We start from the raw sequence: 27,157 nt of genomic DNA on the forward strand, positions 1-27,157 counted from the left end.
AACCTGTAGATTGTTAAACTAAGTTTAACATTTTGAGGATTATAAATTGCGATTCTTCTCTAAGAAGAGGTTTCTGTCGTCTCTGAAGACAGGAGCTGTAATACAGATGGTCCCTGGCTCACAATGGTTACATTTGTGATTTTTTTTTTCAACCTTGTGATGGTGTGAACTAGTCACACTCAGTGCATTGTTCGGCCCGAGATGGGCTGCCTCTGGATGAACCCCTTCTAAGTTGAAACTATTATGTCAAATGCACTCTCTATTTAGGATATTTTCAGCTTACACTGGGTTTATTGGAACGGTTTCATCCCATGGTAAGTCAGGGAGCATATATGCTCATAAAAGTAGAGAGGATCTCATAGATACCATGAGATATAATGTCTCTGATGTTATAGAGATACGATGAAAACAATCAAGTGGGACTTGGAAGCTTTGAAGGGACTCACAAGGGCGGCTCCTGGAATGCAAACGTGAGTGCCACTGGCTTCTGGATGTGACATCTGTGCCTTCTGCTTAGCCCAGTGGGTTATTGGCTGCTCCCGAGGGCAGAGATGTCCAGCGTTCCTGTGTTTAGGTGTTTGAGCTGCCTTAAGAGGCTAGGTCAATTCTCACTGGTGTCTTCAGGGCTTTAGGCCTTCTGAACAACCAGGAGGAAGGGCGACTTTGTAGAGCTTTGGAAATCTCAACGGATTTCAGGGCTATCCCCCTTGGCAGGAGAGAGCCCCACTGGAGGCGAGCAGGGTGCCGTGCGTGCCTGTGCTGGGCCCAGACGTGTACGGACATCGTGAGGACCACAGGACACAGATCGGTCTTGGTTCACAACTGGTGTCTATGGCCACGCAGCATTTCTGCCAGGTACATGAGTGCAGGGACTTGGGTTTTGGGGTGTGCGTCCTGGTTGCCTAGTTGCTTGGAAGACCCCTATTCGGACCCCAGCCTGAGTCACCGTGACAGGCCTCCCGCTTCACACGCCACATGGAAGTTGTGGCGTCCGTCACTGACGCCCACCAGCTGTCAGATGTGCGTGTGTATCTTCCCTGGTCTCGTGATGGGTCTTGTTTTGAGGTTATAGGAAACGTTCTTTTAGAGGGGTTTTGGATTTTTTATGTTGTTTGCAAGGAGGCAGCAGGGAGTGCTTGAGCAGAGAGATCCCCTTCCCTACCAATGCAATTTCAGATCACAGCAGGTAATTAGGGCAGCGGAGCTGTGGGATCACTTACCCACCAATGAGAATTCAGATCACAGTAGGTAATTAGGGCAGCCGGGCGGGTGGCAGAACCCTGAACTGTGGCTGTTTCTGGTGTCTTGCCCCGGACAGAGCGTGCTGGGGCCTCCGTGGTCCTCTGTGGGGTGGGTGGAGCGCATGAACTGGATGCTGCTGGGCCGTGGCTGGCTCCCCAGCCCGGGGTTTATGCAAGACTCGTTCTGAAGACAACTTGGAACCCAGAAAGCAGCACGAGGAGAACGGGTTTGTGCGTTTCTGGATCCTTGGTGCTTCCCAGTCTCAGACGCTGTGCAGGCTCTGAGGGGTCTCGCCAGGAAAACTTGCACAGTCGGCCCCCAGGGTGGAGTGGGGCTGTAGCAGGTCTTGCAGGAGCTGGAAGTGGGGGTGAGTTTCTCTCCAGCGGGACTTTTCACATGGGCCCAGCAGGATGCGTCCGTTGAAATTGTGCCACCTAACGCAGGGCTGCGGCCAGCAGGGCCTGAAAGGCTACAGTGGGCTCTGTCTCTGCTCTCTCTTGAAAGAGTCTCTGCATGGTTTTCTTTGGTCTTTGTCTATCTGGGGGACGCTTCCCCCTTTCTTGGGCTTACCTAGCCTTCTGAGCTGTCTTGTTGAGTATGACAAAGGCCTGAGAAGGCATTTTTATTGCATAATTGTGTTATCCTGGTGGCTGGATAAATGGCCAGCAAATGTGGGTGACTCAGTAGCTCTGAGGGTGTTCAGTATCCAAGACAGGTGGGAAGGAAATGTTCAGGCAGGCGTCAGAGGATCTGTTCTCTGCTTCACACTGGGGCCCTGGTTTGCTGACAGTTTTCACACTCCATCCAAAATGGGATAATGAAGTCTCACGGATTCGGCTTCAGCTGAGAGCTGCCTCCAGCACACTCTTGTGTGAGTAACAGTTTATGTGTTTGGTGACAAGGCTGGGCGTCAGTTGATCTTATTTGTGGTGGTGCTTATGATGGCTTTTCCGTAAGGAATGTAGACTTTATTAGCTTTGGCAAGGGAATCCTGAGTGATAAATTGGAAGAATGTTTCAGGAAATTCTGGAACCTGCAGTGAATCTGTATGAAATTGAGATTTCGATTCTCACGGTTTCCTAATGCTACCCCGAAACCCAGTAGTTGAGACAGTCGTAGAGCTTCAGTTGTGCTGCCCCAGTTCCCCAATTTAAAAGGAACACGTTACTTTCATCTAGAATGTTCTGAGCTCTGAGTGCTGCCGGCAGAGGGACCAGCTCTCTGCATCAGAGGGGAAGCCAGGGCTGCGTTAACGGCGTCTCGGCAGCTGGGAGCTGACCCCGGACCTCAGACACGTGTGATGTTGACCATTTTCTGTAAACTCTGAGGGTGTAGTGGTCTCCTTCGCGCTTTACAGTCTTCTGAAGCTTTGGATGTGTCTGCACTTTATAGATTTTTCAGAAGTAGACGGCCTTTTCCCACACCCTTGGGCTGAGTTTTGTCAGAGGCTGGTGTGTGGGAAGCACCACACCCACATTCTGACAGGAAAGACTCTGGTGCCCAACTGAGGTCAGAGTGGAAATTTGTTTCTCCTTCCCTCCAGTCTGGTCCAGCTGCTCCCTGCTTGGCCAGAAGAAAATCATGCTTATCCAAGTCGTAGGCAAACCCCCTAAATCAAACATTTGTCTTTTTTCTTTAATATACCCATTTAGTTTATATGGGATGATAGATAGAGAAATGTCTTTTAGGGAAAAATTAATTTCTTTAATTATAGAGAACTTTTTGGATAAAAACTGCAATCAGGAGACTATTTTGTAATAAGATCTAGTTAAATACCACAGTGGAAAGCTCCTTATATTTGATCTTAAACTTGGGCCTGGTGTGTGTGGCCGCACGCTCGTACTCATGACGCCACGCTCAGCTGTGAACTACAGGTACAGTACATACTTTCTGGTTGCTTTTTTGAAAGTCTTATTGCTTGGCCTCTCCGACTCAAATTTTGAGTTATGTTGATTCTGTTGAGAATGTTCATCCCTCCGTCTAGGGTCCAGTCGTCCATCTCAGAGGAGGAGACCTGAGGATGAGATAGAGGCCAGAGGGCTGTGGGGCTGAGGTCGGGGGTGGAGTGGGGGCCGGAGGGGCATGGGGCCAAGGGTGGGACAGGGGCCTGAGGATTGCAGGGCTGAGGCCGGGGCAGTGGGAGAAGGGGTGTTGGGCTGTAAGCCAAGCTGCATGGTGGCTTCTATGAATTGGAAGACTCCAGGCAGGAACACAACCTACTGACCCCTTGACTTCAGCCCTGGGATTCCTGACTTCCAGGGCTGAGAGGAGGTTTGCATTTGTGGTAATTTGTGGCAGCAGCAATAGGAAATTAATGCAGTGTATCTGTTCTTCACCTCCAAACCTTTGAAAAGTAACCCTGTTGTATCGGCCTTTTGTGTGCCATAAATTCTAATGAGATGGTTTGTAGGAAATAATGGACAGAAACGATGGCAGAACACAAAGTTGGACAGAAGCAGTGTCTTCTGTGGTTCTGTAGTTTGGGTCTGTGAAGTTAGATTTCGGTCAGAGAGTGTGTGGTCTTGTTCAGTGTATACCTGGAGTACTTGTTCAGAGCTCCTGGGGGAGTTGTCTTTAACACTGTTAGGATTAAAACTCCAAGCACATCAGGGCCAGAGTTCCTGAGTCAGTGTTAGGCGACCTTTGAATAAGAGTTGGCTACAGGTCTGCATTCCAGGCTGTTTCCAGAAGTGGGAATTCTTGTGCTCTGGAGTCTGGGAATGAATTTCTAGTGTCCCAGCTTCAGGTGGAGTGGAAATTGAGTGAGGCAACCCACCACACCCATCTGGAGCCAGGAACTAGAGCCATTTTTAAAGTGGCAGTTTCTCCATAAGATTACCCAAAAAATGCACTCAGCACGTTTCTTTCTTTCTCATACGCATTTGGCCATCTAAAATGGGAATGGTGGTTTTTTGAAGTATGGATATAGTTTTAAATTTTGAGTATTGTAAACCTTAATGTAGCTTCTTAAAATGTTTGCCTGATTATCTGGAGATTTACTAAACCTTTGGAGTGGTAATAATGAGTTGATCTATATGACTTTGCTTTCTATGATGCAATGAAAGTACTCTAATTAAAACCTCTGCAGTTGGGTCAGCAGACGATTGGACAAAACAAATTCTGTTTTTTGGGTTTCTTTAACCAAACAAGGGAGTAGAGTGTAGGCTGAAGTGGCAAATTCATTTCAGAGCACGCCAGAGCCCTCAGTGATTGAGCAGCCTTCTCAGGTGAACGTGTAACGTGCTGTGAGTCTTGGCAAGCCTGGCTACTGATGTGTGCACATGACACCACGGAGCCACACCTAGGAAGATGTGGTTTCTGTAAGAAGCTTTGGAAAACCAAAGTTCAACTTAATTATCCAACTTTGTTACAGAAAAAGCTTAGACCAGGTGGCCAAAGACCTGATTGTTTCATGGTTGAGACGTCGTTAGAAAATTGCCCTTACTGGGTGCCAATCAGTGTTGGTCCACAGTAATACTCCTCCAACCTCACTGAATAGTTTGGAGACTGATATGAGACTGTGAAAATCTCCTTAAGGTGAAAAGGGCTCTGGGCACCCGGGAATATCTGCACACCCGTGGCCATTCCCCTATAAGGTGGAAAGGACGGCTGGGTCACGCGGGAGCATCCGCACACCCGTGGCCGTCCTCTTGAAGATGGAAAGGGCTTTTGGGGTGCCCCGCAATATCTGCACACCCGCGGCCACTGTGGCTGTCCCCCTTTCTGCTCAGTCACCTCTGTGTTCCCGCATTCAGGCTTTGGGACACTCATGAATAGCTCGTCCCTTGGGCTGGTGAGGAACGAGTGGGAGGTTGTTCTGAGGCTCTGTCACTGTCTGCCCTGTCATGAGCTGGGCAAGGCAGTGGCAGTGACCCTGGAGGAGTCTGGTCAGTGAGGGCTCCGGCAGGAAGTGCCGAGGCTTGAGGTGGCTCTGCCAGTCGTAACCAAATGTCTTCCCTCTTATTTCCACGATTCCTTCTAGTTCTGCACCTTGCACTGCAGGGTCTCTGTGTGTCTATAAATACACTTGAGTTACGATACAGGTGTCTCTTTCCCCTCTGTCTGGGGCTGGGCCCAGGGAGTGAAGTGCAAGACCCCCTTACTGCTGGATGTCCACCAGCACGAGGCACTGCCTGCCCTGCTAACGAATGCCTACAGCGAGTCCTGGAAGCCCCCTTCTGAGCACCTGGCCTGTTGACGGTGTATACAGGAGACAACTGAGCTCACCTTGCCCTACCCTGAGCAGAGACTGGGGAGGGGGCGGCAGTACTGTCCCCCATAGTGCATCCTTGGTGCATGGAGGAAAGTCTGTTCATGAGTACAACACAGCCCATCCTCTCAAAAGCAGGGTGACAACCACATTTACTTCTGGAATCTTAAAAAAGGGCCCGTCTCTTTGAGAGAAGAATGTCGCATGTATGTGTGTACCTCGTTTGCTTTTTTTTTGAGACAGTTTCCCTCTGTCACCCAGGCTGGAGTGCGCTGGTGCGATCTCAGCTCACTTCAAGTTCTGCCTCCTCAGTTCATGCCATTCTCCAGCCTCAGCCTCCTGAGTAGCTGGGAATACAGGCACCCGCCACCACGCCTGACTAATTGTATTTTTAGTAGACACGGGGTTTCACCGTGTTAGTCAGGATGCTCTCGGTTTCCTGACCTCGTGATCTGCCCTCCTCGGCCTCCCAAAATGCTGGGATTATAGGTGTGAGCCACCGCGCTGGGCCCTATGTGTGTACCCCTTTACAAGTCTTGCCTGACCTTTGCATTTAAAAATTATTGAAAAACAAGGATGTAACTGACAAGAACTTTATAGGTTTCTCCAAGGAAAAATTTGGAAAAGTTAAGTGAACCCATAATGTGTTTTATTTCTATGAGTCCCACACTTGGATTTTTAAATGTGAGCAGGACATCTGTATGTTCTTCAGCCTGATTTCCGTGGAATCGTGAATGAAACGTGCTGAAGTTGCCGTGCGGATTTTGTTATGTGGCGGTGACAAGTGGGGCTGGTCATTAACCAACTGGAGGGACCCCTGTCCTTTCTGTGCTCCTGTTAGACACTAGGCACGTGCTTGGCTGTTTTCTGTGTGTGTGGACAAGATGAGGACAGAATTTCCAGATTCACACGGTGGTATCTTCTCCCTTTTCTGTTACAACGTGTCTTCTGCTGCTTCTACATAGACCAAGTGTTTCTTTCTCTTGCCTGTCTACATAAACACTGTTTAACAAAAACAGTATTGTAGACATGTGAAGCTGAATTCCACATGATGAAGCAGATAGAGATGACTGAGTATACTGTTTTGTGGAAGGCAGGTTTAAAATGATTTTTAGCTTTTTCCCTGAGATAGGGAATAATTTTAACTTTTTCCCTGAGATAGGAAATAATGAAATGGGAAAATAATAAAATTTTCCCTTTTAATTGTTAGATTATATTTAATTATTAGATTATTCATGTATTGCAAGGGAAAAAGGAACTCGATCACCCCATGTACCCAAATGAAAATTTAAAGGGTATGGGCGAATTCATTTGAACTCCTTTAATTTGTTTTTGTTTGTTTGTTTTTGACAGTCTCACTCTGTTTCTCAGGCTGGGTGCAGTAGTGCAATGACAGCTCACTGCAACCCCAACCTTCTAGGCTCAAGTGATTCTCCTGTCTCAGCCTCCCCAACTGCTGGGATTTACAGGCGTTAACCACCACACACAGCTTATCACCTCTTGGAGACTAGCTTTGAGTTTGGGCATTCACTGAACTATATTTTGGTTAATTCTCAAAGTTTGTCACTGTTTATCTTTAATTTGCTCAAAATCTACATGTATTGTGAAATGCATTACATTTCCTTAGCATTCACGGATTCCCTGTTAGTGGGGCAGAGACGCAGAAAGGCAGAAGGCGTTTGGACATCATCAGGGTTGCAGTTGAGTGCTTGCCCCGAACACACTGGGGCTCTGGGTTCCGTGGCCCTACGGGGGTCTTCTGTCCACTGAGGGGGTCGGGTTACCTGGAAGTCCCTCCAGCCTCTGCCATTTTGCCCTTTTCAGGTTAACATCTCATCGTTGTCCTGGACAGCACTGCCATTCGTTCACTGACCCACGAGTGAACAGCTGGTCAGTGGCCAGTGCTGCTTCCTTCAGCTGGGAGGTGGTGATGTGATAACACTTCCGTGGAACTTGGTTCTTGGTGTGTATTAAGGGTTCAGTTGTATGTTTCTTTTTAATCTGCACCTCTGAATTGGTCTTTTGATTGCAAAGAGATTGCTTACTGGATTTGTTTCTGAATATTTTGTGGATAACAGGAGAACCTTGTTTATCTGTGTGTTCATTTAATGTGTTTTTGCCAGGCATTTCAATGGGTGTGTTAGCCCTTAGCCCACTTTGTGTGTGGTGGAGTCATTGAAATCATTTATGTGAAGTCTCTCTTCTATTAAGGCCAGAGGACGTGGGGTGGTGTCTCCCTAAACTAGGGGGAAATGACTTGTTCTGCCCTCCTCCGTGGGAACGCTGGTGTTTCCAGGTCTCTGAAATTGGTTCCCACACTGGGAGAGTGGCTGTGGCTTCTGGAGCCCGTTTTGTGTGGGACTGACTCCTTCACTTGCTTTATTTCCCACTGTCTTTGCTGCTTTATGACGCAGGGATGAGGGAGTTGGGCCCGGGGGCCTTGTCTGTGCCTGAAGGGCCCGATGCAGAAACTCCTCGTGGGAAGGATGTTCCTTGAGGGCAATTTTTGGAGTCTTTTCCTACTTTTAACTGAGAAGCAGCTATTCACATGGTTCTATTCTGCTAGTGTGTTTCAAAATAATTGGTGTAGAGTTACGAAGATGTCCGAGACACCCATGATCCACTCCGGGCCAGTGCCGGACATTGTGCTCAGATGCCTTCAGACCACATTCAGATGCCAAAGATTCTTGCTTGGTTATTCTCAAACTTATGAGAATCTAAAACGCGAGCCACGGTATGGATTTTCTCTTGAGCCCCCATGACTTTGCCTTGTATTTAGGGGATGAATGACTTCATCAAGGGGAAAGAATTTGAGGAAGGAGCCTCTGAGGCTAGGAGGGGGTGGGAAGGGGCGGTGGGAAGAGGAGGGAAAAGGAGCTGTAGAGGGAAGAGCCAGGCTGGGGCTGGGGCATCTCCCCATGCTGCTCCCCCACCCCTGGCGCGAGGCCCCAGGGACTGACTGATTTTCCCACAGGAAAAGTGTATGATTGCGTGTCTGTTTTGTGGGCTGGCCATTTGGATTGAGGGAATGTCCGTGTTGTGATTCCTTATTGATTCGAAGGTTGAAAAGGTTTGTGCTCATTACAGGGGTCTCTTGGTGTGATGCGAAATGTGATCACAGCCGCCTTCGGGGTGGGGAGAGCCCTCGAGGCCCTCAGTGGTGGCCGGTGTAGGCCTTCGTTTCCCTGGGTGAGTGTTGCTCCATCCCCGGCTCTCCGACTCCTTGCCTGGCACCTTCTTCGTTGGAGGCCGTGATCCATCAACCTTGTCCACGCGTGTCCTGTAGACTAGCGCTGACTGTAGGTTCAGGAGTGGTCAGAGGAGGTCCTCGTGATGCGAAGCTAAACGTTTAATGATGGCGCTGCTGAGTGCATGAGCCGCGTCAGCCCGAGTGTCTGGGTAGGAGGGAACCGCGGGGTGGAGGGAAGACTGGACAGATGGGGGCTTTCCTTGGCCCCTGGGAGCACGGCCAGGTCCATGCTAAGACCTCCTGGTTTCTCCCATATTTCCATAAATAGCAAGGGAAGGACTCGGGGCACCCAGGGACCTCAGGGGTATAAGCTGTGTCCTCGCGTGGCCCCAGCTGTGGCCAGTGATGTTATTCTCTTTAACCTCAGGCTTATTTTGTATAAAAACACAAAGGGACAGAAGTAGTTCAAGGGCCTCTGAAGACTTATGTAATTGTTAATAGGCCTACTTTTATGCTTTCTTATGTATTAAGAGCAAATCATGAAACAAACTCATTTCTGTTTGAAGAAATATTTACGGCTTTCATTTTTGTGGCAAGCAACATTGATTCTTTGCTTAATGAGCGTTAGTGCCGTCCTGCCCAGTGCTGCTGCCTGGCGTGTCCTCGCATACACCTCTGTCCGTTGGTCTCCGTTCACCTTTCCGCCTAGAATTGTAGGAGGGGCGCTGGGATCTTAGGGCTAGAAAGCAACTCTGAAGACCACTTTTAGGGGCGGCTTTCAGTCAGGGCTCTCCAGAGAGACAGCCAGCCGGGTGTGCGTGTGTCTCCAGAGGGAGGGCTGTTGCAGGGGCTACAGAGTCCAAGAAGCCCCAGGACCCACAGCCTGCAAGCTAGAGTCCTGGGAGGGTGTGGCTTGAAGACTTGAGAAGCGGAGGGTGCAGATCCCACCCGGGTCTGAGGAGCTGAGACCCAGTAGCACGGGCTGCAGAAGACAGATGTCACTGGCCTATCAGCCAGACAGGTGGAGTGAACCCAGTTTTCCCCACCTTGCTGTTTTGCTCGGGCCCTGGGTGGACAGGGTGGTGTCCCCCACACCGGCGAGGATGGGCCTCCACTCAATCCAGAGGCAAACATGCATCTCACCCATAAATAATACAGAACCAGCCATCTGGGCACCCCGGGCACGCTCAGGTTGATGCACAAAACCAACGCCACGCGTGGCCCTGAGGTCTGCGTGTTCGCATCACTCTACGCACATTGCTCGGTCATCGTCTCGGTGAGTTTGTAAGCTCGTTGTGTGGTTCTGGGGCTCTTTGTCCCGGGTGGTGGTGGTGGTGGTGGTGATGACAGGCTCCCCATTGCCCCAGCTCAGGTATGGAAGGTGATGGCACCAACGGCTCCTTGTTTCTCAGACACTGGAGCGGGTGCTCTGTGCAGCCAGTTCCACCTGCAGCAGCATCTGTTTCCTATGCCGATTCCATTCGGAGTGTGCGCCTCCCTTCTGTTGAGGGTGTAGACTTCTTTCAGGGAAGAACTGTGTCCTGTTCGCCTATATCTCCTGTGGTGTATCTCATGGCTGAATAAGTAGCTATAGTATACCTTGGTGGCTGAATGATAGGTTCATTGGAAGGAAAACTTGATACTTTTTTTTTTTTTCTTTGTGGGATGGAGTTTCACACTCAACGCCCAGGCTGAAGTGCAATGGCACGATCTCGGCTCATTGTAAACTCTCCCTCCCGGGTTCGTGATTCTCCTCCCTCAGCCTCCCAAGTAACTGGGGTTACAGGCGTCTGCCACCATGCCTGGCTAATTTTCGTATTTTCGTTAGAGACGGGGTTTCACCATGTTGGCCAGGCTGGTCTTAAACCCTCGACCTCAGGGGATGCACCCACCTCGGCTACCCAAAGTTCTGGGATTACGGCCATGAGCCACCACACCCAAGAACTTAATACCATTTTTTAAAAAAATCATAATGGGCTTGTTAAATGCTTACGTTAATGTTTATTTTTAAAAATGTTATCTGTGACCTTTCAGCTTTTCATAGCACTTCTCGTGTGAATATTTAAAAAAGGCCCTTTACTCGTGGGGGAGAAGCGGTTATCCCTTTCAGCCAAGGGAGATGGAGGAACAGGCCCTCGTGGGTCTGAGCACAGGCAGTCACCCCAACCTTGGTGATGGCTTAGGTCTGTTCTCCGTTCACCGTAGCACATCCACTCTCATTGTCAGCTTAAAAATAAGCTTTTTCCTCTTTCTAATCAGAACAGTTAGTTTGTTAACCATCACGTTAAGGTATCGAGAATGATGGCTTTCAGGCCTCAGATATGACAGAAGTAGTAAATGCAGCTGACTCTGAACAACATGGGTTTTGAGCTTCGAAGGATCACTTATGCTAATTATTTTCCAACCAAACCCTTACTGAAAAAACCTGGCTTTGTGGAGGGCTGACGTTTCCTACATGCAGTTCCATAGGGTGGCCGCGGAGTCCTGTGGATACGTAGATTTGGGTAAACTCGGAGGGTGTTCTGAAATCCATGTCCCTGTGTATACAGAGGGACAACTGCAGCTTTTTAAAAGTTTGTGTCCTGCCTTGTCCTAAAAAGGCTCCAAGGTGGATGCAAAATTATTTCATCCTTTTGGTTTTCTTGGTGGGATATTGATGTTTATTCTTCAGTGTCTAAAATCCTGAGTGAACAGAGTTACCGCTTCAGGAACAAAGCCAGTCTGGAAACACATATTGAGATATTCACCTTTTCTTCATGGTTTCACAAAAGGCCATGATCATATTTTATTCGGTTGAACTGTAGGAAAGTGCCAATATTTGCTGTTTTTGGCCTACAAAATGGCAAGTTCGTACGATATTAAAAACAAAGGCTTCCTGGATGAGGAAAATAGGAATCGGTGAGAACCTGAAGTTGTCTGTCATGGCCTCTGAGTCACAAGTAAATAAACCTGTGTGAGGGGAAGTTGGCTGTACAGTATTTTCCCTCTGTTTTGAGACTGTCAGAAAAAGGAAAGTTCCATTGCGTTGGGTCCCTTTTCCTCACCTTTGCTGCAGTGGGGACTTGCCATTATTCCGCTTGTTTCCAGTGCCCAGGAGGCTGATGCCACATAGAAGACCTGCAGGTCAGTGGATGTGAAACAGGCAACGGACACGCTGTGCATCTTGGGACGCATCTGAGAAGTGCGTGCTTGCAACAGGTCTGAGGTGAGGGCGTGTTCCATCTCCTCTCCCTTCTCTGGCTTTGCAGGCCTTTGAAGTTGGTCCTGGAAAGTGAAATTAGTTAATGCTGATTAGCTCCAGGTCAAAGCCGGGGGGCCGAAGAGACCCGCCCTTCACTCGGGGTGTGAAGCATTGGGCCTTCCCATCAGGAGGCAGCAGGGACTGGAGAAAGCCCCACATGCCCTCCAGTTCCCTTATGTTGAAATTTTTTGTACTCGGCCATGCCAGGTCATTTGGGAGGTAAATGGAGGGTTCACATGGGGGTGTGCAGTATTCTTAGGTGTCAGGTGTGAGAGTTGAATTTGTAGAAGCTGTGCGGATAGGAAAGGGCCTGGCAGGGAGTGCTGTTTACACGGAGCCAATTTAACGCGAGGTCTGTGCTCTGCCTGGGTCCGTGTCTGACCGGTGTCTCCCAGTCTGCAACAGGACGTTGATGTGACTCGGTGCCATCGTCCCACTCTGTGTAGACGTCTGAGGATCTGTGCGCGGCTGCTCTGTGAGAATGAGTTGTGATAATGAACTGAGAAACAGTGAACAAACCCTGAATTGGTTAGCACTGGTTCCACAGCCACTTCTGCCGTGGTTGGGGTCATTCATAATAAAGTGTGCTGGACTCCTATGCAGAGCTCTGAATTTCAGAGGCCCTTTAACTCGGCAGCTAACCAGCCGCTTCCTTCAGAAGACATTTGAGTCCCCTTTACCTACCAGGGTGACCCTGGGAGTTTGAAGATGAGTGAGACAAGCCCTCCGTGTCTTGTGGATTTTACTGTCCAGAGGGGAGACAGATGAGGATGGTGAAGGGGGCCCTATCAGAGGTCAGCCCACATCAGTTTTATTTCTTCAGCACTTGCTGTGTTCAGGTGGTGCCCCGGGCCACGTGCAGAGCATCTGGGGACACTGCCCATGGCATTCCAGGCACAGCTAGCATCTGCGCCATCTTCATACTTGGCCTGAGTTTTGGGGAAGTACCGAGGACGGCTTCTGCCTTGGCTGGACAGGGTTGGAAGTCAGGGCAGCCCTCCACAAGGAGATGATCGCCAGCTGATTCCTCAAGAAAGAGAGGTGGTCCCCACATGGGCAGAGCAGGGCAGCATGCACAGACCTGGGTGTGGTGTCTGAGGCATGTGCATCTGAGTGGGGTCTGCTGGGAGACAGCAGGGGTGAGGTGTGAAGGCAGTTGGAATTTACAGGATAAATGATCACTAAGGCGATGCTGGCAAAACATAAAATCGGGACTCTCTGGGGTAAACGTGGACTTAGGGTGACCCTGGGCATAGGTATTTTCAGGCTCTGAAGGCAGAGATTTAGGAAATTGGGGCAGAGCTGAGCCCCAGATGAGGATGAAGACCACCCTTGGGATGTTGAATGAGACAGGGGTGGAAACCCAGTGAATGTTGTTGGGTCAGTCCAGCAGGAAGGCAGCAGAGGAGACTGGTGTCCTCAAAGGCCCCATGGGGCCTGCCCCTCAAAGTACAGGGATTACAGGCATGAGGCACCGCTCCCTGCCGATACTTTTAAAATTTCTAAGCTACTCTCTCTCATACCCACTCCCGTATTTTTTTTTTTTTTAGACTAGGTTTATGGCTATATTTTTTCCAAGGGAACCAAACAGTTACCTGTTTGAAGTACAAATAACACTGTGTTTAAAAACTGAAAATGCCAATTTGCATAGAAGTTTTCAAATACCCAGTTGGTTTGAGGCTTGCATTGCAGTGTCACTACCTGCTCTTAAATTTCTGCATGATGTATAGATAGTGAGGCAGGGAGGGTTCGTACATCTTCAGGTTTCGATTCTACTAACTTGGGCTATATTTTCATTTATTTTGGCACATCTGTGGGTGTGGCAAGCAAGGCCAGGGTATTTATTTTGAAGCTTGTCCAATAACAGTTGGGAAGATTTTCACATTTTCAGAATTTTCATAGTAATAGTCATAATTTACAAAGAATTTAAAATTGTGCAGTCATTATTTTGCTTTTTTCTAGATGTGCCCCGAAACAGGGTTGCTAACTATCATTCTACATCACAGGATTCAGAACAGTACCCTTTTGGAGCAGAAGCCTGTAATCGAGGAATTCCGCCTAGTCAGTTCACTTTAAACGTGTTTAAAAGGTTTTCTTTATCCTAGTTGGCACCTGTGGCTATAGTTTGTTTTCACTGCTGAGGAATATTCCATGATGGAAACCGTAATTCATCTGGTTTTCATATTGGTGGACATTTGGATTATTTTGGGAGGGTGTGTATGTCTATTCAGCCTTCATTTTTTCAGGATTTTTTGTAGAAGATAAAGTAACAGTGTAACATCCTCTGCTACGGAGCCAACACGAACCCTGATGACAGCCACACAGACTCACGCACAGACTCTCAGGCCTTGTTACCAACGCACAGAACCATTTTCTTAAGTTGAAACACAGTAGCAGAACCTGAAGCCATGTGAACGGGTCCTCCGATCTTACACTTGGAATTCACTTTTTATTACTATGTCTGCTAATTAGCAAGCATATCAATTATACAGAAAACTGAGAATGTAAAATTATATGTTTATGACAGAAAAAAACTTATTTAATAGCCCAGAGCACATGGCTATGTTTTTCCCTCATGCCGCACCACTGTTTTCTTTGCTTGAAATGGGAAATGACACTTGGAGGCGGTTTTCTAGCGACTGTTAGACTGGCATAGCTCTTCAGAGACAGAGGATGTAAAGCACATGGAGAATTTCTGTTTGTGGAATGTGATTTCCCGGTCACTTCATTCAGGCTGCCGCCGCCTTCCCCACTGGCCGCCTGCACAATGGGACGTCTGAGGAGGTCCCTGTTTCATCCTCTGGAAATTCTGAAAAGGAAGGAGAGGAGGGCGTGCAGGGTGTGATGCATTTGTGTTGGTCCTTCCAGCTTTTATTTGGAGTCTCGGCTGCCTTGGTGGTTCCCGCCTTTATGCACCTAGCTCGTGGCTTCGTCCTTGTGTCTAATTCACAGGCAGAGGGATGGAAAGGGAAGTTGTATTCAGCCAACAGCTTGATGTTATTCTCAAGGCTCAAATCGACTGGGTATTTGGAGACTTCTGTGCAAATGGGCATTTTTGGTTTTTGAACACGGTGTCTTATTTGTACTTCAAATGGATAACTGGTTCTCTTGGAAAAAATGTAGCCATAAAGCTGGTTCTTTAAAAAAAAAAAAAAAAAAAGGAGTGGGTGTGAGAGAGTGGTTTAGAAATTACATCAGTAATGGTTGGGCATGGTGGCTTAAGCCTGTAATTCCAGCACTTTGAGAGGAGGAGGCAGGTGGATCCCCTGAGGTTAGGAGTTCCAGACCAGCCTGGTCAACATGGTGAAACCCCGTCTGTATTGAAAATATGAAAATTAGCCAGACATGGTGACAGGCACCTGTAATCCCAGCTACTTGGGAGGCTGAGGCAGGAGAATCACTTGTACCCGGGAGGCAGAGGTTGCAGTGAGCCGAGATCGCACCACTGCACTCAACCCTGGACGACAGAGCAGAAACTCCATCTCAAAATAGGAAGAAAAAAAAAGCACCCCGGTAATGGAAACCTGATTGCGTCATCTGTGATGGAGATGGCAGATTATTTCATTTTTAGTGACAGGATGAATTGGATATGTTTGCAGTATTGATCTTGACAAGGGAAACGGTGAGAACCAAATGTGCCTCCCAGCTTGGGCCTTGCCGTTGGCAGAAGACCCTGGCGGGCAACAGACTGGAGACTCGGAGATCGAGGGGAGAATTCTCACGCCTTGACGCTGGTGCAGGGTGTGCTTCTGGACTCCTGCTGGAGGGAGCGGCCCCTTTGCCTTGCAGGCTTTGGTGCAGTGGAGACCTTAGGACCTGCCCCTCCTGGCACACCTTTGGGTGTGGCGAGCAGTGCCAGGGCTGAGGCACAGGTGCTGAGCCCGGAATGTGGGACAGGAGAGGCTGCACAGGCCGGCAGACGTCTGCTGCAGCAGCCCGGGGTTTCCGCAAGGGGGCGGGGCGTTGATTTTCCTCCTTGAATTTGGGTGGGGAGGGTGTCCTGGGGTGCTGTGTCTGCACTTGTGTTGCTCTGAGGTCAACTTGTGGCCCCGAGTCCCTGTCACTTTACCAAAGTGAGGGTTTGCCCATTTTCAGGTCAGATTTCCCTTGGGTCTGGGTCTCTAGGAGTGGGGCACATTCGAAGGGGGCGTGAACACGGTGGACGCGCGTGGGCCTCTTCCTCTCCCCTCAGCTCCTGGGTTATGTGTGAAGAGCTGCCCAGCGGAATCACTCTCCTGCCTGGTGTTTCATTCACCAGAAATCGTTCTCACTGTGGACTCGTGAGTCAAATGTAATTCAGGAATGAAACGTGCTGTTGCTGGATGCCACACACAGCATCAGGAGCTTAGTTGGGGATTATATGATCTTACCCTACACCTTAAAAGTAAAGACTGTAGTTGTCAGGCCTCTGAGCCCAAGCCAAGCCATCGCGTCCCCTGTGATTTGCACGTATATACACCCAGATGGCCTGAAGTAACTGAAGAGTCACAAAAGTGTAAATGCCCTGCCTGGACTTAACTGATAACATTCTACCAGAAATAAGTGAAAATGGCCGGTTCTTGCCTGAAGTGATGATTTTTTTTTTTTTTTTTTTTTTTTGGTGAAATTCCTTTTCCTGGCTCATCCTGGCTCAAAAAGCTCCCCCGCTGAGCACCTTGTGACCTCCACTCCTGCTCGCCAGAGAACAACCCCTCTTTGACTGTAATTTTCCTTTACCTATCCAAATCCTATAACACGGCCCCACACTTACCTCCCTTCCCTGACTCTCTTTGGACTCAGCCCGCCTGCACCCAGGTGAAATAAACAGCCATGTTGCGCTCACAAAGCCTGTTTGGTGGTCTCTTCACACGGGCGTGCATGACAATAGTTAAGGGATACTGAAGTGTTTGGCAGCTCCAAGAACTTTTTTCAGTTTGTGTCAGGACATTTTAGGCAGAAGGAAAAGCTTTCTTAGAGAATCTTACAGAAATGTTTGGTGCAGTGCCATTAACTCGTGGAATAAATGTGTAACTTTCCGTGGAGGCCCTCTGGAAAGAGATGCACTTTGAGTGCACCCTGGCCTGCTCGCTCCAAGAATCGGCCGTGTCACCCCGCTTTCCGTGGGTCTGCAGGTGTGCGTGGTCCATTGCCCTGCACTGTGGCCATGGAAGGGAAGATGATCTGGAATGTTGGCGACAGTTATCGGTGTGTGTTGATGTGTGCTGCTTTCTACAGGGGAGAACATTTCTGTTTAATAAACATCTCATCACGATGATGACTGCAAGATATTTGATTCTCATTCAATAGTGTTTCGGGGTTCCTTCTGTTTTTAATCTGCTTTCTAGCACTAGGCAAGTGAACACATGGAAAGTAAAAACCCATCAAACTTGTAGAGACATGGTGTTGTGTAGGAGCAGACTGTAGCCTCTGGCTCTGTTTAAAGATTGTAGTAAACCTCTTACCTGGCATGGTCAGGGTGTAAATTATCTTGTTTAATCGAAATGTGTATGAATCAAAGGTGGCGCCTGCATTGTTGATGAAATACCAGATTTTAAGGGAACATGTCAATGTGCCGTAAGATACCAACAAAGTTCCTCACTGAGGTTCGGCGCGGGTTCGGAGGAGCTGAGCCTTAGGTCACCGGGGTTGTCTCTGGGAGCAGATGCTCAGTGTGGGCATTAGTCACTTAGCCTTTCCAGAGCCGAGGAACAGCTCTCTGTGGTGGTTTTTGGAACCTGCATTTTGAGTCAGTTTGTCCCACTTGACTCGAAGTTGCTGCGCAGTTTCAGACCTTTGCCTCCACCGTGCGCTCGTTTTCTTGTCCCCTGATAACTGCCTCGGTTGCCCCGGCCTGACATTTGAGCCTCGTTGCTCATGGACACAGGCTCCGTGGTGGGGCAAAGGCCGCGACTCCGGCTTGCACAGTTCCGTGCCTCTCACCATGGTTTATCACATCACTCCCAGGATCTCCTGTTTAGAGGAAGAGTGTCTCTTTCCTGCAGACCCTGTGTGGTGTGGAAACCACCCCTACCTACCTTTCTCCTGTTTGAACTGTACCGTGAAGCTATTTCTGTCCTAGCCAACCGTCAGAATTTAAGGAGCAGTAATTTATGTAACTTATTACACGCTTCTCAGCAGTTCTTTATGAATTTCATTCTGTTGTGAAATTATTGCAGTTTTCACGGCTATGCTGGTCTCACCTTGTGGCCCTTGAAATGAATTGTCTTCCCCATTGTGTGTTAAGGTTGTGCCTGGGAGCTGTTGAGGCCTCACCTCTGCTTAGGGCAGTGGCTTTGCTCTCCTGACAACAGGAAGAATCTTATTTAGAGCATTTCTAATGTGGTTTTTGCTTCCAGACAGAATTACTTTTTTCACAGAGACAACCACTAAAGTCATAAATTATGCTCAGGACGGACACACAGGTCAGCTGACAGAGTGGAGTTCAGAACAGATCCAAAGACGCAAAAGCAGTTCAGTGGAATTTGAGTCTTTTCCACAAATGGTGCTGGAATTATGGGACAGCCGTATGCAAAAGAGTGAAAACAGGGAGAAATTCCTGTATGAAAATTAAGGTGGACCATAGCCCTGAATGTAAAATACCAAACTACACAACCTGTAGAAGAAAGGGAAATTGTCGAGACCTAGGGTGAGAGCTCTTAGCCATACCATGATCCATAATCAAGGAAGAAAACAAGTAGGTAAGACTCATCAAAATTAAACTTCTAATATAAAAGACACCCCTAGGGAATTGAAGAGACACATTTTCGATAGATGGGGAGAAGATGTCTATGAACCGTGCAGCCGGCAAAGGACTCGTATCCAGAATGCACAGGACTCCCACGGCTCATGACAGAGAACAAACCACCTGACTTAAAAGCGGAAGAGACCTGAACAGATGCTTCGCTGAGAAGGACGGGAGGATGGCCCGAAAGCATCTGAAATGACCTTCAGCGTGACTGGTTGCACCGAGATGTGCACCGAAGCCGCAGTGAATTTGTTCACACCCCTGCTGGAGCGCCTGACTAAGGTCTTCCGACAGCCCCAGGTGCTGGTGAGAACAGGCAGTCGGGACTCCTGTGCGATGCTGGGATTCAGCATGGTGCAGACAGCTTGGCGGTTTCTTACAAAACTGAACTCACACAAACGTGGGTCCCGGTGACCGCACTCCTAGGTATTTACCCTAGAGAAACAGAAGCTGATGTTTAAGAAAAACTGTGCCCAATAGCGCTGATGTTAATAGCGCTGTCTATAGTTGCCCAACACGGGTTACAATGTGCCACAGCCATACGTGGAATAATAAACATCCAGCAGCCCCGAGGCCTGGCTGTTGATCACAGGACACCCTGGGTGCACCTCCAAGCACGATGCCCAGGAAATCATGATTTTGCGAGTGTTTTGCCACAACACTCGCAAAAGACAGACCCGGGGGATGGGAGAACACAGAGAGGGTGGTTGCTGGGAATGGGAGGGTATGCTTATGAGGCCTCGTGAGTGGGTTTGGGGCTGTTGGACTGTTCTGCTTGTGTGATGATGATTATGGGAATATTTGTGCCGAAATTCACAGAACTGAACACTGTCCACTTTACAGTAATTTTTAAAAAGTGGTAATATGCTCATTTTCAGGACTGTTTTTAATGGAAGATGGAGTTTGCAGATGATTTGTTAGGGCAAGCCTGTCTCAAGAGTTGGTAGATGATTCGTTAGGGGCCTGTCTCAGGGCCCTTGGGTTGGGTTGGGTTGGGTTGGGTTGGGTTGGGTTGGGTTGGGTTGGGTTCGGTTGGAAAAGCCTTCCCTGTTGCGGGCAGTAGCACGGGGCATGGAAAGGATATCAGCAAGGAAATACGTAGAATCCTTTGAGGAAAAATGTGTATTTCTAACTTGCTATAAGATAGAATTGGAAATTGTAACGGTTTTGTTTCCTAGAGTCTTGGTAGAATAGGGAAGACAGTGTAATAAAAGCTAATTTTGAAATGAAGAATTTGAAAGATTTCAACAGCAATAGCTCTAGGAAGTCACCCTGGAAATGTTTTTAAAGATGTTCAGTAGCAATAGCTCTAGGAAGAGTCACCCTGGAGTTGCTTCTTGAGCATTGGTTTCCTGGCTGTATCTTCCGACTTTCATTTTTGAGTTTTGCTGTGAGTTGGGGATGTGTGGGAATAGCCATCCCCAGGTGTTGGGTAGGAGTGGCCCTGCAGGGGGTTGCATGTGCCCTGAGGCCTGAGGCACTGTTTCAACCTAGCTTGGAACATGGGGACTCTTGTCAGTGGCTGGAGTAAGAGTAGCAGCCTGGCAGGCTGGGGGAGCCCCGGGGTGGTCTCGGCACTGTCCTCCCTGCCTGCCGGACGGCCTATGGAGGAGCTCGAAGGCTGCCTGCCTCGTGGCTGTCAGCGCAGCAGCTCCTCCTGGCCCTGGAGCAAGCTTTGGGTCCATGAGTCTCTGAGCCGGCACTTGCCTCCTGGGACCTCCACCACTTGTCCTGAGGGCCCTGGTGCCATTTTCTCGGTAGGACCCAAGCCTCAGGCAGCTGCGACCCCAGATTCGGTTGCTTTCCCTGCCGTCTGTTTCCAGCACGAGTGCTCACCTCACTCAATGTAGAGCCTCAGGTTCCCTCAAGATCCCCAGAGATGGAATCTCCCAATTTTATAAGATAGTTGGTGACAAGATATGAGTGGCACTGATTTAACTCAGCTTCCAGAGTTTAAGTTCCCAAGACACAGTCCTGCTCCTTCCCGGGCCTCATCCTGTGTGGCTGGTGTGGATGCGGGGTTTCCGGAGGGTGGGGCTGAGCCAGGTCAGCAGCAGGGGGATGACTCATTATTGATCGCTCAATGCCTTGAGGATAACTAGGATTAATGACCTTTATACGGCTGTAGGCTTGGGGTATGTGTGTGTGTGTGTGTGTGTGTATATATATATACACACACACACATATATATGTGTGTGTATATATATATTTAAACAAGGTGGACACGGTTGTCACTGCATTTTTCTGACATGAAACGTGGAGAGCAGAGGGTTTAGGAAACTCCTGAAGCCACACTGTCAGTGGGACCTTGGCGGTCTGGACTTAGACCCTGCACTGTTTGCCCCTCGCCACGCTGTCAGCAGACCCGGGTGGTCTGGCCTTAGAACTCATGCTGGTTGCCCCTCCCTGCCACGTTATGGGGTTTTTCCTGTCTCTGGGCAGCATTTGATAGCTTGTGAAACAAGAGCAAGACTTACTATGAGTGGATATGCCATTATCTGAGATCCAGAACGTTTCCTGGACCTGGCGTTGCCGATGTCACGTAAGGGGAGGTGAAAACATTTTCATTGTGGTCACTGGGGCTCCTGAAATGGTGTTTTTCCCAGTGAAAATTGACTCATAAAAATCTGTTAACACTATGTGAACAGGAAGAAGTGTGTTGGGCTGTAGTTAAATGTCTCAGAGCCACAGAAGTAAATGAGGGCACCTTCGGAGCACAGCCTCCCAGAGGAGGCCAAGGACTTTTGCCTGGAGGGTTTGCCATGAAGCAGGACTCGGGTAGGGCTGGTCTGCCTGGAGAGGCCTCTGCCATGATGTAGGTTAGTTGAAGTAGTTGAGGGGTGCTGGCATGAAGTCGGTGGTCCCCGAGGAAGCCCCTAGCAAGGCCGGTTTCCGTGGGATGGAAAACTGCCGTTCAGTGGCTGTAATCCTGGCTTCACGGGTCTGACGTACAATCCTGCACTTGGATACCTGGATCCCAGCCAGGTCAGATGGACCTGAAAGGACATTTGGACTGTGACGGCTGCACTCATTCTCAGTATCTGTAGGGTCTCCTATGTATGTGTGTGTTTCCACTTTCTTTCAGCACAATTTCTCTCTCCCAGTGAAGTAGCGAGAAACAGAAGGAAACATGGAATGAAGACGTGATTGAGGAAAGTGGGGTGTGGTCTTCGACCTTCTTTTGCTTTTGTTGGTGCTCAAGAACTCCACCTGACCTCAGAGCTGAGTGTTTCTGCCAGGAGGTCCTGCCTTTTATCCTACCCCGATGGCTGTTGAGACACTCCAAGAAGCTTCGTTAACAAGTTGCCTTTTCCTTTTACAGCAGTTGGATATATTTGCAGCAAAACAAAGGAATAACCCCCCAATATGGTGATGAAATGCATTTAAGTATAGATAACATTCAGTCTTGAAGGGCCTGGGATTTTAATCATCTTTGGGTCATGTAATTAGTGGTGTTGGTGATTAAAATCTCCTGACAGCTTTGTTCTGCCACGTTCCTCAGTTTTGAATGATGATCTTCCTGGTTGTTCCTTGGAGGGGCGTTTGTGTCAGTAGAGAGCAGAGTGGTGGTTCCCAGAGGCTGGGAAAGGACAGAGGTGAGGCCCCTGAAGGACGCTGGTCTTCCTGGTTTAGGGGTTTGGGGCTCAGCCACCTTCCTGTGTCCGTGTAAATTATACCCAGGATCATTTTCACTCGCCCCACTTTAGTTGAGCATTGGAGCTTCAGGATGTGTGTGTCCACGTCACCTGGGCCGTGATCCTGGAGTTGGGTGAGACATTCCTGGGTTTATAGAATTACTCTGAGATTATTGAAAACAGAAGCACTTGAGGCATTCGTAATGCTATTTCCTGAACATAACTTATGTTCAGTTCTTCAGAAACTTTTATCTGAGGAAGCATCTAAAATTTTTGTTTTCTGCCACTCAGTGCTAGAAAGAATTGTGCAACACTCAAGTGAGTGGCATTATTCCTCTCCATCCACCATGCAAGCCAGATTAAAGGTACCTCTGGCTCCCCTCAGTCTTCTCACCTGCAGGGTGCCTGGCGTGGCAGTGTGCTGCCTTCCGTCTTGTTTCTTGGGAGAATCAGTCGTGTTTGTGTGTGCTGCTCAGCTCAGCCTGGTGCGGTTGTGTGGGTGAGGAGCTTGGTTGCTAGGTGACCCTCCCAGGCCTGCCTCCCACCTCCCTAGGCCTTGTTCTAAACTGACAGATAACCAGTGTGTTTTGGAAGAGGACAGCAGCAGGGCAGGAGAGAGTTTGTTCACAGTTTCTCCTCGCACTGATGTTTGAGCCTTCATCCAGCCTGGGCGCTTCTACAGAGCTGCCTTTGTGTGTTGCAAACCACCTCCTCCCAGTAACCGTGCTTTCAGAGGTTTGGAAATGTGACTTAACTCATCTTCAATTTAAAGCGTACTATTAAATTTTAGTGTTGAAATTGATGTATTTTATGGCCTTTATTTGATTTCTCTTGATTTTTTTCCCCCATATGAGACATGGCATCTTAAGGGAGACAGCCTGGTGTTGGCCCTCTTTCCTAAGGATGGAAGTGAATTCTGAAAGCCCTTTATGTAGGCAGCGAAATAATCAGGGAATCGTTATTATAGCTATGCCTGTCCATGTAAAGCGAGCACGACTCATAAGCAGAAAAAAGTGCAGCCCGGGGGCAAGGTGAGCCCTAATGCTGCCTGTGCCTTGCCTCCCTGCCATGAGGAACGCAAGTGCAAGCTCAGGTAGTTGAGTTAGCCTCCAAGCCCAGCCTGCACCCACCTCACATCCCTTTGCTTCTGCAGGGGCACAGGCCGTGCTGCCACCCCTCGCTCAGTGCCACAGCTGATGCGTCAGGAACAGGGGTTACTGTCCGCCCCTTGTTCAGTGCCAGGGATGATCTGTCAGGATCCCTCGTGCTCATCTGGTCCTCATGTCTTCATCACCAGCCTCCTGCTGGTAACGGGCTTATTACCTTGGTATGGGTAATAACATACCCATACCAACGTATGTAATAACAGACCCATACCAACGAATGTAATAACATAACCATACCAACATATGTAATAATATACCCATACCAACATATGAAATAACTTACCCATACCAACGTATGTAATAACATACCCATACCAAGGTGTTGTGGGGCGGTGCTCAGTCCTCCGAGGAAGGGAATCGGCTCTTACCCGATTCATATTCAACAGGACCGGGAAATGTGTTCTTGTTCCATGTCCTGGTTGCCAGGAATTCCTTGCCCTGGACCCTGCAATGCCCGGGGTCTTCCTGAGAAACGCTGGTGGCCACTGGAGCACAGCCCGGCCCCCTCCAGTTTCTCTGCTTTGTAACTGCACTTCTGTTTAGCAGGTCTTCCAGGACTTAGACGCTGCTTGGTGTGAGCCAGGTTTTGTGTGGAAAGAGGACAGATCCGAGCCGGCAACCAACCAGCCCAGAATCATCTTTTATGCTTCCAGATTCTGTGGCCAAAAACTTACCCGTCGACATTGAGGGTGATGCATTTCTGCTCCAAGACGTGTGTGGACTCAGCTGGAGGGATAGAAAGGACGTGGAGCCTCTTCCCTCCTGGCCTGGGCTTGGACCTGCTGTGTAGCCTCTCAGTGACACCAGGGCCCCCTTGTGTCACAGTGGCCTCGGGTTGCTGGCACTGCCCCAGGATGTCCCAGGCTTCATGATGTCCAGGCTCCCCTGGCATGGCGGCCTCAGGTGGGTGGCACTGCTCTGATGGACGTCCCAGGCTTCATGATGGTAGGGCCTCCTTGTGCCATGGCGGCCTCTGGATGGTGGCACTGCCCCAGGGTGTCCCAGGCTCCAAGGCAAGTGTTCCGTCCAGCGAAGGGAAGTTGTACTGTAAGGTCTACTCTTGGAAGATGCCTGGGTTCCTATCCTTCAGAGTGGTCCTACACTAACCACAAATCAAGCCAGGGGAGGTCCTGCCAGAATTCGCAGCTGTGTTTCAGGTCGTCCCACAAGACCTCTTTTATTTTGGGTTAGTCAGGTATATAATTCTTTTTCTCTTTGGTTATTTTAGAGACAGGCAAAAAAAAAAAAAAAAAAAAAAAAAAAAAAAAACCTTTTTGTTGCCCAGGCAGTGGTGTGAGCACAGCTTACTACAGCCTCAACCTCCCAGGCTCAAGCGATCCTCCTGCCTCAGTCTCCTGAGTAGCCAGGACCCACAGGCACATGTTCCACGTGTCCCCATGCCTGACTTGTTTTTGTATTTTTTGTAGAGATGGAGTTTTGCAATGTTGCCCAGGCTGGACTCGAACTCCTGGACTTAAGCACTCCAGCTGCCTCAGCCTCCCAATGTACTGAGATCACAGGCATGAGCCACTGTGCATGGCCAAGTGTGTTTCTAGTTTCAAAATTAAGAGGACCCAGAGTCAGTTAATGACGTCTCTACTGGAACATGCTGCTTATAGTACATTAGGAAAAATCATCCAGAACTTGGAAAAGGGGCTGGACAGACACAGCCCTTCGAGGTTGTCTGATGAACCCCTGGGGTTTTTAACCATCTGGAGGGACGTACCATGTCAGACTCACTGTTGTCGACGGGCTGAAGCCCAGGTTTCATGAGGTTATGTGTCGGCTTGTAGTACTTTCTCTGGCAGAGATGCGAGTGACTTCTGCTCACTGAGAGGCTCAACTCAGAGACTTCATGGCCTGAGGGACGGCAGCCTGTTTGAGCTAATCGAGCAATCTCGCGCTACCCTTATTTTCTGAAATGCCTATGAGTGACTTCTCACATGGTCTTTGAAGCGGCTTCATGCCCGCGCTCCTGGGTAATGATCGAATGCTTTTTTTGACCCCTCGTCCCCTTTCTTTGGGGTGTTCCAGTCTCAGTTCTCATGTGTTCTGCTTCTACGGGAATTTCTGAAGCTGCTGAGTGTAGAAAGCACTGAGGAGGCTGTGCTCCCACCCCTGTGAGCCTTCTAGTCATCATCCTCTCCCCTTGGCGAGGCGGCGTCCATGGCACACCGAGGAGGCTGTGCTCCTGTCCCTCGTGAGCTTTCCAGGCGTCCTCATCTCCCCTCCAGGGGGACAGGAGGAACCTTTCAAACCCTTCTTAAACTTGTTTTCATGTCTTTGTTTTAACAGATTTCTTTGCATCTTCTCCCTTATCCAGAAGTGAGGGTGAACGCTGAGTTATTCACGGGAGTCAAGAAACCACACGCAGCCCAAAGAGACATTTGTTTCCCTGAAAGGATTTGTGTGTGTTCACCTTAAAATGCAACTCAGTAAAACAGGTGTGTTTTGAGGAATGACTTTAAATTACCCAGGTAGAAATGTGACAGGTAAATTTCATTGTCTGTGCGGGTGTCCACAACCCCCTTCTGTGATTGCGTGTGAGTTGGTGACTTGTGGTTATTTTTGAAGAAAGAAAATCTGTTGCTGAGGACTTCAGAGGGTGTGCTGGGATTGTGTAGGGTGGACATCGGGGGCTTCAGTGTGTGGCGTCCTTGAAGAGGTTCAAATTAAGGCTGAGACTCCCTACTCCAAAATGCTCCAAAACCTGAAACATTCCGAGGTTCCCCATGACACTTGAAGGAAATGCTTTTCGGAGCACTTTGGATTTCAGGCAGGGGATGCTCAACTGGAAATTGAAATATTGCAAGACCCTTCTGGCCCCAGAAGCTTGGATAAGGACATGGAGGGGGCCTGTGCCGGGTGTCCCTGGAGTGTGAGGCAGCCTGGGCTCACCGGACTGGTTTTTGTAGGAGCCACAGAAGGGAAAGAGGGTCAAAGTGGCCACGTGTGACTCCTGAGAAGTCTGGACCAGAAGGACGTGGGCACGGAGGGCAGCAGTTGAGTCCCCAGTGTCCGGGGCTCCTGTCCCTGGTGGAGTTGAGACCCTCCTCTAGTTGTGGCCTCTCCCCTGTCAGCAGCCACTGAGGCCTGAAGGGAGAGAGGGCTGAGGAGAGGAGGGAAGGATAGGCCTGCTTCTGGCGAGGGCCTGCATCGGCCTGTGCTAGTCTCGTGTGTTACTCCTGCGTCCAGGGTGCATGGCCATGCCTTGTGGTGTAGTGATTCCCGGGATGCACAGCACTTTTGTCTGCAGTAAGGGCTTTGTCTCCGACCCTTGGAGGCAAGTTACCTTTTTCCCCAGTGAAAAGAGGTAAAAAATCTTACAGAAATGCATTTGTTCTAATGTCTATTTTCCGATAAGAAATGGTCGCTTAGGCTAAATCTTCGGGAGGTCAAGGCAGGAGGATCACTTGAGGCCAAGGGGTTGAAGACTAGCCTGGACAATATAGCAAGACCCCATCTGTATAATAGAAAAATTAGCTGAGTGTGGTGGTGCGTGCCTGTGGTCCCTGCTACTCTGGAGGCTGAGATGGGAAGATCACTTAAGGCTACAGTGAGCTGCGATTGCTCCACTGTACTCCAATCTTGGTGACAGAGCCAAGACCCAGGCTCAGAAAGAAAAGTAAAAAAAAAAAAAAAATTCAGAAATGTCATTTTCTTTTTAAATCATCCCAAAAGAAAAATCGGTTTTTTCTAAGAATGTAAAGGGAAACTGATATGATTTTTTCTCCTTTTCAAATATTTAC

General features: G+C 49.0%; 1 long non-coding RNA gene across 1 annotated transcript; it reads left to right on the forward strand.

Moving 5' to 3' along the window:
* Positions 1-11,705: 11,705 nt before the first annotated feature.
* Positions 11,706-25,854, forward strand: LOC144334837 (uncharacterized). The gene is made up of 3 exons (XR_013405079.1): positions 11,706-11,847; positions 24,062-24,311; positions 25,704-25,854. It is a non-coding gene; the product is annotated as an uncharacterized LOC144334837 (long non-coding RNA).
* The last annotated feature ends 1,303 nt before the right edge of the window (positions 25,855-27,157 follow it).

The sequence above is a fragment of the Macaca mulatta genome, chromosome 15 (genome assembly GCF_049350105.2).
Source record: "Macaca mulatta isolate MMU2019108-1 chromosome 15, T2T-MMU8v2.0, whole genome shotgun sequence".
Taxonomy (NCBI): domain Eukaryota; kingdom Metazoa; phylum Chordata; class Mammalia; order Primates; family Cercopithecidae; genus Macaca; species Macaca mulatta.